This window comes from Chiroxiphia lanceolata, chromosome Z, assembly GCF_009829145.1.
Source record: "Chiroxiphia lanceolata isolate bChiLan1 chromosome Z, bChiLan1.pri, whole genome shotgun sequence".
Classification (NCBI taxonomy): domain Eukaryota; kingdom Metazoa; phylum Chordata; class Aves; order Passeriformes; family Pipridae; genus Chiroxiphia; species Chiroxiphia lanceolata.
Window position 1 is genome coordinate 45,123,101 of NC_045671.1, and position 17,022 is coordinate 45,140,122.

A 17,022-nucleotide genomic window follows, 5' to 3' on the forward strand; every position below is an offset into this window, starting at 1 on the left:
AAGAAATGGAAATGGAGATACTGACTGATAAACACAAGTTAATCATAAAGACTGTCCTTTCTCTCCTTGATGTGCCTTTCAGTGAACCAGGCTTTATCTGCACAGGTGAACAACTGCTTGTTCACTTTTTTGCTATCCAAAGATTGAGACAAATAATCTCATAGTTTCAGTTGATGTAAACATGAATAGAACTTACCTTTTGATGCAAAAATCTTGTCTAATCTTCATTTTGTAGTTGTCCTTTCCTCCAACAGAAATATCTGGGTTGACTTCAGAATCATAGAAGTAACTGTTTATTGATTCTCTTTAATCTTTTTCGGGTGATCTATGAAACTATTCGTTCAATCCCTACGTTATTGTAAGCTTTGTCAAAGTCACTGTTTTTGCCTAGATAGACTTTGAAAAAGCGTTGCATGAAAAAGATCTCATTCAGGCAGCATTTTAGATCCTGAAAACTGTCATAACAAACAAAATAAATCATCTTCCTTTTTTCAGAACGTAATGTTTGAGAGACCTTGCTTAGGAGACAAGTAGCTTATGCTTAAGAAAAGATAGCGTAAAGCAAGTTAAAGGGCATTACTTGTTTGGAAGACTAGTAACAACATGTTTAAATAGACTACATAAAACCTCTGTTTAGTGAGAAAAATCCAGTGCCAATGTAAAAAAGAAACAAAGAATTAGTTTTCCTCTGTTTCTCAGTTACTTGTAGAAATTATTTGTGCAAAAAGTGAATAACTTCATTGTTAGCAAAAATCAGTCTCCAATTACTAGTGTTTGTGCAGAGTAAAATAGCATTTCAGAATAATAATAGCAACAATGTCATCATCAAACCAGTGTGAAGTCCAGTGCTTGATTTAGTTTCTAATCCCAGGCTATTTTGGAACTAACTTTATGTGAGGGGTTGGAGGCTTGGGTTTGAGGATCTTTTGAAATAACAGGGCTTGCATGTTTAAGGGTTTATGATCTTAGGTTTGGACATCTACATTTATCCTGTTCATCAGAAAACCTCTGAACATATTTCATGACTGAGGGCAATGGTTTTGTCTGGCTTAATTTTCAGAAGACTAGAGGGGAATCTTGTGGTAGTCTAGAGCTGCAAAATGAGGGCTGTGTAGAAGATGAAACCATGCTGCTCTCAGGGGTGTGTACTTGTAGGGCAAAGAACAGCAGTCCCAACCTGCAGCAAAAGAGATTGTTACTCTAAGCAAAAAATTGTTAACTGTGAGAGTGATTGAATACCAGCGCAGGTACCCCAAGAAGATGTGTTTATCCCTTGAAATTTCATGGCGTAGGGCAGACACTGAGCAACCTAATCCAACTTGGAGGCTGCTTGGAGGCTAGTTTTGCTTTGGGTAAGAGCTTGGACCAGACAACATCCAGAGACAACTTAAGTGATTCAACTTGAATAAAGAGTAGATGTGAACAAGATGAGTAGATAGACATAGCTAAAAGTTCACAGTGAAATTTCCTCAAATGTTACATATTTTCTATGGGGCTTGTGTTTTCAAAGTCTGTTTCTTGCATTTATTAGTGGTAAAGATCAAGTGATTTAAATGGTATTTTGGATAAAACTTAATTCCATTTATAACAGAAGTTTTTGAAGAAAAGCTTAATTTTTGAAATTTTAAGTTGTCTGTGGTTTTTTTTTTTCTTTTTCCTCTAAGTAGATACAATATATTGAAATAAAACTTTAGGTACATCAGCAAAACATTTTATGTCTTGTCATTTATGGCATCTGTTTCTTCCACTTCAGAGTATCCATTGCAATTATCACAACATCTGAATCTAGGAACATTAGTGATAAACAATTAAATTACTTATTAGCTAGCTAGCTCTAAAAATAGACTTTATTCTCTATCTTTATCAGTCAACAACACCTGTGATGGATTTCTAGTTTCATTTCTGCCTTCAAATGCACAAACCATGAAATTACCCAGAAGAATAAGATACAGAGCCTATCATGAAAAATAAAAACTGGAAAGTATAAGACAATTGTGTTCCATGTGCTATATATAGTAATTATATCCTTGGCTCTCTCCCCCATAAGAGAAAAAGAGGCTCTTTTGCTGACACTAAACAGGTGGCCAACCCACCACGTGTGGAGATAAGAATGGTGAATAGAGAGGAATCAAAGCATCATTTTGATAATGACAAATATATTTATTTTTAAAGAAAGATTTTTAGTTTGATACAGGTCATGTAGGAGTCAGTAATGGAAAGTTAAGAAAGCTAAGATAACTTTCAAGCTTTTTCTGTAAAGTTCTTTTAATTATGCTTGACTTATTTTTTTCTCTAAATTTGGATGCTGGATGTATTTACAAAACAGGCTCATGGGGAGGTGTATTGAAGAGAGAAACCTTTTGGTCTTCTGGGTGGACTATAGAACATGCTCTCTTGCTCATTTCACCTCTGTCTTTCTTTTGGCAAAATCTTCCTGAACCTGAGTGCCTGTAGAGAGTAAGATGTTGGTTATAGTAAGAGAGAGGAAAGGTCAGATAATTGGAGCAAATGTATAATTGGGGTCAAGTTATGGAATACCATCCATCTTCTGAGAGGTGGGAAAAAAAAGAGGAAAAGAATGGGAGAAAAGTAAAATACCTGACTTAAACTGTTTCATGGGCAGTTATGCTGTTTCTTTTTTCCGCCTGTTTCCAGAAATAGACTTCACAATAACTTGAGAATTAAATAATTTAGCAATTATTTAAATAACAAATTATGTAAAGTTTAATTAACCAGAATACACCCATCAGAAACACGAACAAATGTAGAACAGCAGGGAATAGATCTACCCACACAAATTCTCTTTCTTCTCAAAAGACACAGATAATTGCCTTCCTTTGGGTCCAAGCGTCTAGAAACCATTTGGGGCTTTTTAGGATATTCCAGTGAGGAAATGAGACCAAGCAGTGGGCTGAGTTAGTTTGTTCGGGTTTATTTACTTGCAATAACACAGAAAATCTGGGTTTATTTTTTTTGAGCAGAGGAGTAATCAAGTAATATCCTCCCCACTGTCTTTTGGTTTAGGGCTAAGCCTGGTTTTGTACCTATTTCTGTGCCATAAGCAACTCTAATTTTTTTTGGTCTTCCTCTATCAGCATCTCACTCCTTTTCTAACTGAAGTGCCCAGCATCCATTCAAGCTTCAAATAAAAACCCATCAAATTCCTTTTACCTACAGGAAAAGGATTGCTTTGCCTCTTCATTGAGGGGAAATGGCTGAACCAGGTTCAACAAGATTTAATTTGGTGTCTAACAATATTCATTGCAGTGGTCTAAAAAATCCCATGTAGTTTTTTTTTTAAATATGGGGGTGTCCTGGAACTTAAGTCATGGAATAAGACATCCACCATAATTTCCTTTCTTGCATTTTTCAGGGCTCCACACGGAGTAGCACCTTTGGCAGATGCAATAACAGTATCCCATGAAAAAAGAGTAATTTTTCCAAACAGGCAGCTCTCACATTATTCAGGTCAGAGATTAGGCTGTTAAATGTCATTTAGAGTCCAACAGACAATTTATTAAGGTCAAGGAGTTTCAAGGAAATGCTATGACTGAAAATCAAATCCATTTTCACTTTTCCAAGTTTGAAAGAGGAAACATCATTAAGGTCACACTGCAGTACAACAAGGTGAGCAAGGTGTGGATAACAACAGAGATGTCTAAACTCAAAATCTGTGTCCTAGGACCAAGACCAGACTTAGATGGAAAGTAGCTACCTTGGCTATTGAAGCAATATGATTTTCTTAACCAATTGGGAAACCAGCAAAGGTCTTGTAAACGAGATAAAGAAGCATAAAAATAGTTGGTAATGTGTAATAAGGTATTATTGTTAAGTGGGAGTAGAGTTCAATTGAATAGTTGACTTTTTTAGACAATCATACTTTTCCATAGGGAGGCTGAAGCAACAGTGTTGTCCCAGTGTTGAAGGCATAGTGTCACCCACTCTTTCCCAGTCCTCTCCTGGAGATCACCACCTTTAAGGTGAACATCTGGATGCTCACCAGTGAAGTCATTTGGGCCACTGCTGTTTCCAGCCCATTAGAGCAGCAGAATAAACTCTGGTCCAGGTTCAAGTAGTATTCTAGTTTGTGAACTGCAGTGATCACCTGTTGAAGCAGCTGCATTTGGTCTTAAAATCCTTAGCCATATCAGATGGAGGATGGCTGAGCAGATAGCAGAGGATGAAGCAATGTTGCAGTGGAATAATAGCTCCAAGCAGCACTGCATTTAGCTGTCAAAAATACAAATACCAGTTCTATCAAAAATCTGGAAAGATGAAACAGAAGACTGCCAAGATATAACCTGCCTAGAGCCTGGACAACTCAAATTATTTGTTTTTGCTAACCCACATAGTCACTATGCAGGTTTCTGTGAATTGCTCCAAAACTGGAAATAAATGAATTTTTCATTACCTTCACCCATGTGGAAAGCTTCTATAACATGAGAAATGTTCTTTGATGGGACCTGTATTAAAAATGTGTTTTAAATAAAATGGAAGGGAGAGTAAAAGGAGTGAGATAGAGACTGCAGAGAAAGCAGATGGCAATCTGATATGATCTAATTCAAACTTCAAACAATAAAAATAGTCTCAATAATCTTCTTTCTGGGTGAAGGTTGAGACCCTCAAAATATATAAACAAAAATGTTTACACTATGTTCATGCCCTTGGGTGTAAGTATAGGTATTTAATTACTATTTTTCACAGCTTTGGTAACTGTGAGCAAAAAATAGCTAAACTCATTGCTGTTTTCTTAATGTTGTTTTTTTCCCCCTATGGTTTGGTTTGGTTTTGGTCTTGGGTTTTTTTAAGATGCTTGCTGTTTCAATGGTTAGGTTTCAGTTTATATCCCACTAATAATCCAACAGCAAATCCACATTGTAGGTTTATGTTTAGTGTATTCAAAACAAAAGTCAGGAGAATATATATTGAAAAGGTGTGCTTTATTATGCGTACATTTCTTTGAGATATTTTAAGGGGATACCTACATGTTTACCTGCAAATCATACCCAGTGTTCTAAGGTAGGTCAAACAATGGGAGTGTGGCTATCTGAGCTCTTACTCAGGTTCTCTTTTGATTTTATCTGATCTAGATGCAGCAGTTTCCATCAGAAATCTTGTAAGAGTCTGTCCTGTACCCCAGCTTTTAGCACCCCAAATTCAGATGAGGTCAAATCCAAGTTCTGGCTGTGAACAGCCACTGCTGAAGGGGACACATTGCCTTTCTTGCCACTGTTGCTTGGTAGGTGATAGCAGAGAGTCACCACTTTTTAATCTGTGACATATGTCAGCTAACTCTGTAAATATCCACAGGTTGGAGTATTCAGCAGGGCACATGCACAACACAGTATCCTATGCCTTCTTAGAGGACCTGCCTTACATCTTACCAAGTCATGGTTTTGGGCAGAGCAAGTCCTGAACTATACAGACAAGTCCCATATATATATCTGTATCTCTATATCTATATATTTGTATCTATATCTATATATATCTCACATATTTATCCTTTTATTTCTGGAGTTGGATCTAATGCATAAGGAAATCAATATGCTTAGCTCACCTCTGAGTACATCAGAGTGGCATTGCTTAAATTGACTGATGTCTTGCACATAAATAGTGAATGAAGATCAGATAACCTAAATGTGTGCATACATCCACTGGACACAAAGAGCTCAGGCAACCCAGGCTAGGTAATTTATCTGGTGTGGCATTTCTTCTGGAAGCACAGCTCTGTCTCTGTCTGCAGAGTGCCTTGTCATCAGTGCCTTTGTTCATATTATCATTATAAATATTATAAAATCCCCATGAAGCCCCAGTTCTTTACCAATGCCACTCCACAGTCAAGTGCCCTGGAGAGTGGTCTAGGACGTGGGGTACAATACTTTCTTTGTCTAGATTCAACAGCACAGCAGAACCAAAGAGATTTACGTGTGTCTGTGTGAGAGGAGAAGGCTTGGACTGGTCACAGCCAGTCTGCTGTACTTCTTGCTCCTCTTTTTTTGCCTGCTCTGATTAAACTTATTTTATGGGTACAACTGAGTTCTTGAACAGGATTGAATTTTTATGCCTGAAATTATTTGTTATATATTTATACTGAAGTAATACATCCACATACTGATGTAAACAGCATTTTTTTATCTTACAGAAATTTGTGTACTTGCTTTATTGGCACTTGTCTTCCCCGCAACAAAATCCATTTGAACTTGGATCAAAGAGATAAGGCTTGGCTTAACACAGGAGTATTTGTCTTTGCAAATTCTTACTCTCTTTCCAGGAATTAGGAGTTGGTCTCTACCCTTGCCTGTTGTCTCTGTGGTTTGGATAAGCTGTTGAAATGTAAGAATTCATTGAACACTACCTTTGTACCTCTGCTTTGCTCAATTTAACCTGTGGCAGCAGGAAATGAACTTTCTGAAAAAAGTATTTCTCTCTAGAGGTTTTCTTGTAGACCTGATATGGTTACCTTCCATAGGATGAGAACAAATAGAGTCAATTACTTTTTGAACCTTTCTGTATTGCAAGCCTGTTCATGTATGGATATTTACTGTCTCATTGGATATGCACTTCTCCAGATAATTGGGTTCAGACAGACCAAACAATGCATCATTATGTCCACAAATAAGTGTTATGTTTTGCTGTATACCAGATGTATTTAATATCAGGATGTATATCAACAAGCAGCTAATTATATATACTTGTGTAAAAATTTGAAGAACTTTTACCTAGTTTATCAGGAAAGGGGAAAACATCTCACATGACGTCTGATAAGCCACGCTGAGGAACAGCTAACATGCAGTATACATTTTACACTGAATCGCTTTGTGTCTGCAGCTGAACCTACTCTAGATGAGATGATGTTGATCACAGAGGAGCAAGTGGACTCATAGTCTGTTTCTCAAATACAGCTCTGCAGTGAATAAGATAGGATTTTCTGTCCATGCCTTATATTGGTGTTGCTGAAGTACTGACAGAACCATCCATAATTCAGTGATAAAAACTGTAAAACTATACACGCGAATGGTTGCTGTTCAAATACCAGGGTGCCCTCAGGCTTGACCAGTGATATCAACAAATATTTTTATCCCCACCTGACAGATTCTGAAATTGCAGAGGAAGTGAATATCTCACTTCAAATCACACCACAAATTAGAAACTACCCATGAGCGTTTAATGTAAGTTATATAATATTCTGTATAATTTAGTAGATATATTTAATATATATTAAACACTCACTGATATGTTTAATATATATTAAACACTAACTTACTGTGTGATTCACAGTTGTGTGAATCCATCCTTCAGTTTCTTAGTATATAAATAATAAAGCCATCAGTGTTTATATTTTAAAATTTTGTCCTTCTGTTATTTTTCTCATTCTGCCCACTGGCTGTTCTTTCTTCATTGGCATTAGACATGCACCTGGTAGCTGCTATGTTTTAAAAGGTGTCAACTAATCTGCTGTGGGCACTTAGAAAACAACAGTCTGCTAGGAGCATTTCTGAAAATCTTCTGTAAATTGTACCTGAAATTACAGTATCTTTATATGTGATCTGTGAATTAAGTAAACTTTTTAATCTGTAAATTAATCAAAAGCCTATGGTCCCTGACAATTCTGTGTGGCTAATCTTTTATTCTGATATTTATAACTATAAAACAAAAAAGCCACTAAACCCAAGCAGCTAGCCAAATGTTGTGGTACTCATTCTTTCTGAAAGAATTATACCATATTTAATTATTTGGGTCTAGATTTCATGTGGGATGCATTCAAAGTAAAATATGAATGCAAGAATAAATTGCTTACACCTATGAAACTAGAAGCTGCACAGTCAGGCACATTTATTTACCATGCAGAGGGAATATTTCCTTCTAACTCATTTATAGAATTCTTCTCTTCAACAATATGGAAGCAATTTTGTGGTCAGTGGGATCTGTTGGATGTCCTTTCCTAGTTTAAGAGTTAGATATTGTACGTGAGGTATGCAGTCCTGTGTGTAATGTACTCCATCTGTTACAAGACTGAAAAGCACATTTGGTGCACATGCCTGCCAAATGAACTGCTGTGGGCTGCCAAAGTGTAAGATGTTAAAAGGGAGTGAAGGTTGAATTTCCTGATTCTCTAATGCCTGCAATTGGAAAGTAATTTCTAGTGTGACGTACAGTGGAAGAATACAAATTTATTTATATTCCTCTCTCTTTGGTGTTTCCAGTTGTTTTCCCACCTTCCACTCGTGTCCACAGTTGTTTCTCTCAGCAGTGAGCGGAGGTTTGTGGGCATTACTCAATGTCTCCTTGAGGTGCACAATCAGGCATCCTGTTTTTCCCTTGGAATCTCCTTGCCTTCTGTTTCAAAAATATCACTTCTCTGCTAGAAGTCATGGCTACCAGCAGAGCTGGGATTTTTTAAGCCTAGGAACCAGACCAATGAGAAGATTCTGGGTGCATGATGCATCCAGTTAAAACAGTGGAGACTTGAAATAGCTCCAGGCTTCCTACCCCATTAAGGTAGGAAGCATTCCCACAGTCACAGAGGAATGTACCTCCTTGCTTTTCCTCCATTTCCTTCTGCTTGGCGCAAGAGTGCCTTGAGGTAGACAGGAGGACATGGCACTTGGACAATTGCAGGCTGCTGGTGCCTTGCCAAGGTGTGTTCCTCCTGCTCAGCTCAGAGTCCTGTTCTTGCTGTTCCTCAGCTTTGCTCTGCAGAGTTAGTCCTTGGTCAGTGGAGGAAGGAGGGGGAGGACAGACAGATTTTGGGACATGGTTTGGCCTCAACTTCCTCCTGTGGCATAAAAATTCTCCCCTTCTCCTCTCCCCAGCGATAAGGAGAGAGCAGTGGAAGTTTTTAGATTCTGAATTGTGTAATCTGGGAACTGTCTGCATCAGCACTATGCAGGACTGACACCATATGCTCAGATTGAACAAAGTGATCCAAAGCCCCGTGTCCCCATGGTCTGTGGAAAAGAGTTCTAAAACTTGAATGAAAACCTGCTTCTGTTTTGTTGTGAGTACATGCACATAGTAAGTATGTGGATGATGCAAGGGACAGGACCATTTGGAAATCTGAATATCTGATATTTAGAATACTTTGCTGTTTGACTCCCTGAGAGTCATGTGTGTGAACAGAGGACATATGGTGATGGATAATAGGTGCAAAAGAACAAAACACATTGATGTCAGCAAAACAGCAATGAAAAGTGAGTAGGTGTACAATGAAATCTGCAACAGCCAGATCATTTCTCTTCCTGCTCTCTCCATGTCTTCCATTAATAAAAGATAAGTCTGTCAAGGCTACTGTCTAGACTGCGTGTTGGAGACATTTCTGCAGAAACAATGGGACCACAAAACAGATTGCGTTGAAACGTGAAGGTTTTAACAGGATTAAATTCTGGTTTCCCTTTTGAGAATGTTTGCTTTTGGGACTTTCTGCTTCAATGTGGTGAAAGGGTTGAGGCTTCCCCTTGCCTGTGCAAACACAGTTGAAAGCTCTGATTTAGACAGAACTATTGTGTGCCTTAATTTAATTGAACAAACACTATCACCTATAATGAAAGCAAAGTATTTCTTTACTGTACTGTGGGCGGGTCTTGCACTTCTCAGAGACAGATTATAATGTTGACAGGATCTGCCTTAGCACAGTTTGGTATTGTCTTTCTCTTTACTGCTTCTCATGGGGATTCATGTTGGTAAAAGACCCCTAACATTACAAAAGCAAGAGAAAGTGATGATACATAAAATATAATAGAGCAGAATTATGTCTGACCCAGTACTCTTTCTAAGTGGTCAGTGAGGTCAGCTGTGAGTAATGGTGGCAAAGCGCAGGGAATGATATAGCTTAATAAATCAGAAATTTTTTGTAGGTAGTCCAGTGCAAATTAAATTTAAGGTACTGGTTCTGTCCCTGACTACTCAGTTTTCTACATGCCTGGTAATGGGTAATTTCACTTATCTCCTGACTGCTTTCTGGATGGAAGGCACACCCTGAGAAATGCTCATGTTTGCAGCATTACAGCAGTTCTCTGCAGCTTGGAAAGCTGGGCAGCAGCCACTGAAACTTGGTGTAGTTTAAGGTCAGCAGTAATGCTGATCCATCCTGGGCAAAGAACTAATATGGCTCCAAGGTTGGCTGATTCCCCCTTTAACTCAAGTCCTGTGATATACAGGGGATGAGTAAATCCAAGAATCCAGAGATAACAGCAGCCACTTAAGGATATAAATACCTTTTATTGGTGCCTAGTGAAGAATCGAGGCCAGGAAATGCAAGGCCATGGTGTTATTAGCTATTCCTTTTATCACAGGTCTGTGCATGAGTGAGAGAAACAGGATGACAGGTGTCTCACATAAGGACCTAACAGCAAAAATGACAGATAAAGCAAAGGAGTAATTTTTCTAATTGATAAAACAGGGCGTTATTCACCTAGGTTCGAACAGTGGCTGAAAGCACAGTTGCTTTTACAAAACCAAACAAAGTAAGTGCTTGTCTAAATACAAAGTTTTAGTGAAACCCACAAAATGCAAACTCACAGGAAGAGTGTGAGAGTTTGTCTAAATTTTGGATTGCAAAGGTATTTTTCAGCTTAAGCACAAGGTATCACTTCACTGATTCCAAAGTCTCAACTCTGAAAAGGTTTATTCAAGACTCCTGGGGGATTCAGTGGGAGCTAACACTCTGGTTAGGCTCCTGGATCTGGATGCCAAGCTTTTCACATGGAAGTAACTGCAATTGCCTCAGCAACCACGTGATGTGGGACAGAACTTTCAGGATATGCTGCCTGAGGACAAGAATGATTAATACTGCAGTAAGCAATGGTGCAATATTCTGCAGCACATCACAAAAAAAAAAGAAAAAAAAAAGGACTTAAAAGTGAAGTGGATGTCACTGTAACCTGGAACAAATTAGTTATGTTTACCTACATAGTCAGCGACAGATAAGTTGAAGGTGGAAGAAAAGAGAAGACAACTGTACACATGGCAAGGCTTCCTCAGTTGCAATTCCCTGAAAACTGAAGCTGTAATGGACTCCTTTGCAGCTGACTAGGATAAATAAACAGATCTCTCATTTGTCTCAGTGGATTCTACCTGCTGAGGTGTAGAGGGGTGCATATTTCTTGCTTTCAGAAGGCACTGTAAAGAGGGGAAAGAAGAAAGCCTTGGGCAGTTGAGAATTAGGTGCCCCAGAAGCACTTTTAGATATTCTGAGATTAATAAACAATCCACAGTCATGGCCATTGCAAGACAATAATGTGAAGGGTTATACAAGTACTGAGTAGCCACAGAAGAGTTAATTTCAGAGAGAAAAAGATAGATAAGTGAAGGAAAGCTGGAGGCAGAATGTAATTGCAAACGGTTTCATTAACACATTTGTAGAAATCCCTGGAGATGGGAGCAGACCTTAAACCACAGGGAGCCACCCACTGAGTGAGAAGGAGGTACACCCGGTCAGCACTGCTGTTCAATATATTTTGCTTCCTGCAGCCCTACCCCTCTCCCCCAGGATGATGAGCTCATAGCAGATACTCTTCCACTTGGCTGTGTGCCACAGACTGAAGTGGATCTGGAATGTGATCTGTATTAGCAACAAGCTCGTGCTGTACTGAGGCAATTCTTAGTTGATGTAATGCCTCTCATATAAATATGATATAATTGGGATACAGTCGTTCAGGCGAACCTATGGCTGCATGATCTCATGCTTTTTTTGTGGGCAGATTTTACTCAGCCTGTTTGGCAACTGTCTCAGCAACAGGCCATGGTAGAATTCTTCTTCCATTTGTCTATAAACATTATATTCCTTCCTGATAGTGTAACATTACAGATGGTTCTCAAAGGTCATACTAGCCATTTTGCCCTGTAGTTTCTGTAATTCTACCTGCTTCCAGCTAAAGCAGCTTTGAAGCATACATACCTCCCTTGCATCTGATCACATACTTCAGTATACCCTAAACATACAATCATTTCCTTTCCTAATGGTAAATAACATTTGTCTTTCTAGATGGTGTTGAAAGTACTGCATGCAAAATGTAGACCAAAAGGACAATGAGATGTAATGAAGAGGAAAAAAATGCCAGATGCATTCACTCACTATGGCTTGGGAAAATTCTTTGCATGTTATAGAAAGGTGCAGGTGTGATTGTCCTGGGGCCAGGGTGAGGACTGTTCTGATACTTCAGGGGCCTGCAGGCACAAATACCACCACACTCCTGTTTCTGTACTCAGATTGTACCATCATAGAAAAAAAAAATAAAGTTTAACTGCAGCAGTTTGAGATAAGCAGTAATCACTGCTGGCTACCTTTTAAGACGAAGAAAGACAGATTTGTCTGTGCCCATGGTTACAGTTTTATAGGTACTCAAATATGTCTGCAGATGTCTGCTCCCCACTAGGAAAGCTGTGGGTAAAAGTGGGATTGTTGAAGTTAGGCAGTGAGATGCACTTTGTGTACAGATTGCTGCTACCAACTTAGTGGAATACATGCTGAGTGGTTCTTAAAATGCCTCCCAATCGATATTACAATTGGAACACATTTGCTCACATCTATAAGTGTATGTGCTGATCATCGAGGTCTGCTGTGGCCCTTTGGAGCATCATGCTAAAAAAGACTGTGAATAGGGTTGGAGCGAGAACGCAGCCTTGTTTCACACCATTCTTAATTAAAAAGGGCTCAGAAAGTGTGTTACCGTATCTGACTTGCCCGTGCTGATCGTCATGGAGTGAGATGATCATTTTAAAGAACTTGGGGGGACAACCTAAAAGTTCCAAAATCTGCCACAGACCTTTTCTGCTCACAGTATCAAAAGCCTTGGTGAGGTCGACAAAGGTTACCTAGAGACCTTTGTTTTGTTCCCTACACTTCTCTTGCAGTTGTCTGAGAACACATACCATATCTACATTCGATATCGTACTGATGGAAGCCTATTCAATCTAAGGCAACTGAAGGCCCACACCAAGACCTTAAACCAGAGTAGACCATCTTGTCCGGGAGCTGCTTTATGCTGACGATGCCACCCCTGTTGCACACAGAGAAGCAGCTCTGCAGCGTTTAACATCCTGCTTTGCAGATGCTGCTGAGCTCTTTGGGCTGGAAATCAGCTTAAAGAAGACAGAGGTCCTCCACCAACCTGCACCTCAGGAAGTCCCCCATCATCCCCACATCACCATTGGCCAATCAGAGCTCAAATCAGTCCAACAGTTTAATTACCTTGGTAGCCTCATCTCCTCAGATGGTAAGATCGACGGAGAGATAGACAACAGGTTAGCAAAGGCATATAGTGCTTTTGGAAAACTCCACAAAAGAGTATGGCGTAATAAACACTTGAAGAAAAGCACCAAGATCAGTGTTTACAAAGCCATAGTGTTGTCTACTCTCTTATATGGGTCCGAATCGTGGGTCATCTGCCGCCACCACCTGTGTCTCCTAGAACGCTTCCATCAGCACTGCCTCTGTACAATCCTTAACATCCACTGATCAGATTTTGTGACCAATACATCTGTTCTAGAACAAGCAGCAGTCACAAGTGTTGAGGCCATGTTGCTGAGAACACAGCTGCGTTGGGCAGGGCACGTCTCCAGGATGAAGGACCACCGCCTCCCTAAGATCTTGCTTTATGGTGAACTTGCCACTGGCTGCCGCATGAGAGGAGCCCCGAAGAAAAGATACAAGGACTCCCTGAAACAACATCTCAGTCTTGGCCATATTGATCATCATCGCTGGTCTACTCTGACCTCCAATCGGGAGGCCTGGAGACACACCATCTATAACGCAGCTGTCTCCTTTGAGAACACACGCAGGATCACTCTTGAGGGGAAAAGACAACGCAGAAAGAACCGTGTCTTGCAGAATACACCACCTAAGGAGTCTTTCTGCTGTGCCTTTTGCAACTGGATATGTCTGTCTTGGCCTCATAAGCCACCAGCGTGCCTGTAACAAATGTGGATAGAGCCTTCCCAAATCTTCGTTCGCGAAGCCTAGCCATGATAAGTGTATGTGAAATAAACTTCTGTAAAGTCAACAAGAACAAAAGAATAATGCAGGTGTAGATTAGACACTTTTTTAAAGCAATAACCTCTGACAATCTAGGTGGCATCAGAAAAATCACAAATGGCAAGGTAGAAACCACTGATTTTATATTGACTACAGCAGTAAGTAATAGGAGAAATCTTCTTGTCTTTCCCCACATTAATTTCCACCCTAGGTTAAATTTTGATCTCTGCTATTCTGACTATTTAAATTCTTATCCTCAAACAAGGTAATCTTACAAAGTTATGAATTTACTATGTGCAATAAGGTTCAAGGACAGCCACTCTACATCATAACAGTATCTCATGCTCTAGTCTCAGTACAATGGTGAGCTGCAAATCAGAAAAAGATAGACCAGAAGGAACTGTATTGTCATTTGCTATGGCCCACAGCTTTTAGGAAACCTTGTCAAGCAAAATTTCCAGGTACTGCATTAATTTTCCTATAACTTTTTTTTTTAACATATCACTTCCTTTTGTACCAAATGAAGTGTCTTTGGAGACTCTTTACCACAGATCAGCTAACAGATAATGGGGAAAAAGATAAGAGACTGTTTTTACAATTGATGAAAAACTAATCAGAAATGGTCCCTAAGTATTTTTTTCATTTGTCTCAAGGCCTCTGGAGACAATCAGAAAGCATATTGTCATTAGGGAGACTTAAATTTTGTGAGATTTTTGCACTTTAACTAGAAAAGAGATTTCTACCAGTCTCACTGAGTCAACTGTTTTCTTTTTGGCAGAGAGGACAAATTTTCAGAAATCAGGTAACATAACACCTTAGCTTAAGTCACTGTAATGGGCTCAGGGGTTTACTTTGAGCTTTGGAAATATGCAAGATTTGTGTTTAGTGAATACAATAAGCACAAACCTTTGATCTTGGATGTGGCCGCCAACTGGCAAGTACATGTGATGCTTTCCTTCCTGTGTTTGGTTGTTTTGTTTTTTTTTTTTTAATTTGTTAACTTATTCCTTTTTAGGATTCCACAGCTCTTTCTTTGTATTCTTCCCATCATCCTGCTTTTATAATTTCTCAAACTTTCTACTGGAGGAAGAAGTTATAATGAGAGAAAGACTAGAAGAGAAATACTAGGTGGTAATATTGTTGTGAGAAAGATAACAAAGAAGTAGAACAGGCATGAGATGAGGAGGAAAAAGATACAATATAGAAGACAAGAAATAGTACAAGCCATTAGGAGGAAGAGGCAAAGTTGTACAAGTGGAGAAGTGACACCAAACAGGAACTGAATCACCTGGGGAAGAATCAAAAGCACAAAGAGTAACCACAGAGAACAGGTGGTAAACAGTTTGCCTTGTAGGAAGCATGCGCATGTACCTTGTGAGTGTGACACTGAAGTGCAGGGCATCAGGTTTGAGAACAGGATGGAGCAGAGAAACATCTGGCTGCCTTCTCTGTGGTTGTTCCTGTGAGTCTGAAAGGTGCCAGCTAAAAAGTGGGGTATTGGCAAGCTTCTCATCAGTGATTTTATGAACAAGGACAGAATGTGGCTGTGTGTAAATATTTGTAAGCATGAGGGTTAAACTGATCTGATTTTGATGTCAGGAATGAGTGATGTGTGGATCAGAAGTCTTGCCTGACTGACACTGTAGGAAAAATCAAGGAAGGAGAAGGGAGAACTGTCTTTTCAGCTGTTCCTTAGTCTCTAGTGTTGGAAGCTCCTGGTTTTGAGGTAGACAGGTTGGTAGAAGAGGTTCCATGAAGACTATTCTACCCGAGACCGCTAGAAGGCAGCAGTATTCTACTGTGCTCTCTTGTCCCCCTTTGCCATGTCCTCTGTTGGAAATGAAAAGCCCAAAGTGGGTACCACATTTTCTGGTCTCAAAAGCGGTTTAGCTGAACCAGTGGTTATTTAGATATAATCCCAACTTTAAATTAAGCTGCAAACTAGTTGCACTTACTTCTCAGCACAAAACTTCAAATTAGGGATTAATTTATCTTAATCAGATAGTTTATGGAAACTTGATTAGAAAGGGTGACTTCAAAATGCAAATACTGCTTTTGAAATGTCATAACACGAACCTAACATGCTTCTTAATTATTCAGTGGGACATCACAGTATTGATAGATGATATTTAAATTATTAAAAGCATAGTTTTCAAATTCATAAGAAGGACAGCTTTTACAGGAACCTTCCCATTTAATGTGATCAGACTGATTGCATTTGTTAAGAACACCAAACAGTTTGCTATAGTATAGTCTGTACTGCTAACAAACAAAAAACCCAAAAAAGTAATATACAGAGGTATTATTCCACAATTTATACAAGATATTCTGTCTCCTGGGTTTTAAATTTTTTAAAAAAGGAATAGAACAGTACTTATGCCATAACTTTTATGTGACTTCTCTTTGTTTCAATTGGTTAGTTAGTGGTCTTTGTCTGAAGTGTATTACTTACACAGAGCCATAAATGCACATGGTGCCTTACATATAAGCATGCCAGATTCTATGCTGCAGAATGTGTAATTTGATCAAAAGAGATAGGCGTAATGTTTTGCATTTCAAAATCCACATATCTGTCTGCCTACCTCTGTTTAGTTACTTGATTTACCACAGTCATTTTCAATGCCTATATCACTGTAGTATCTGGCCAGCCTACAAATGGATGAAATTCTACATCTCTTAGCCATTTTAGACCCAAAATAGATCAGCCCTCTAACTATAGTGATGATCAGTGTTGGACAACATGCCAGATTGATTACAGCATGCAGAGACAGATGTTTCATGGTGCTTTTCACAGCAAATGCCACTTACAGTAGAAGATGTCTTGCCTCACCTTCCAGGCATTTCTCCCAAGAGTGCTCAGAATCAGTTCTACATTTGCCATCAGGAGGGTCATCCACCAGGAGAACTTGTCTGATACTCACCCTAAGTCCCAAAGTGCTGATCAGTGAGAAGTCCAGGCTGGTATCATAATGAGCAACATTGGGATACTCCACTGATGTGGCACTGATGAAACAAGAGTTCCCTCATTGCTGACCACTGAACAAATACCA

At 39.2% G+C, this 17,022-nt stretch overlaps 1 long non-coding RNA gene across 2 annotated transcripts; it reads right to left on the reverse strand.

Moving 5' to 3' along the window:
* Positions 1 to 2,916: 2,916 nt before the first annotated feature.
* Positions 2,917 to 16,983, reverse strand: LOC116780369. 2 transcript variants are annotated; one of them, XR_004354441.1, is made up of 2 exons: positions 16,803 to 16,983; positions 2,917 to 4,230 (listed from the first exon to the last, which is right to left on the reverse strand). It is a non-coding gene; the product is annotated as an uncharacterized LOC116780369 (long non-coding RNA). The 2 variants fall into 2 exon arrangements; XR_004354442.1 differs by having other exon boundaries at positions 16,781 to 16,983.
* Positions 16,984 to 17,022: the final 39 nt, after the last annotated feature.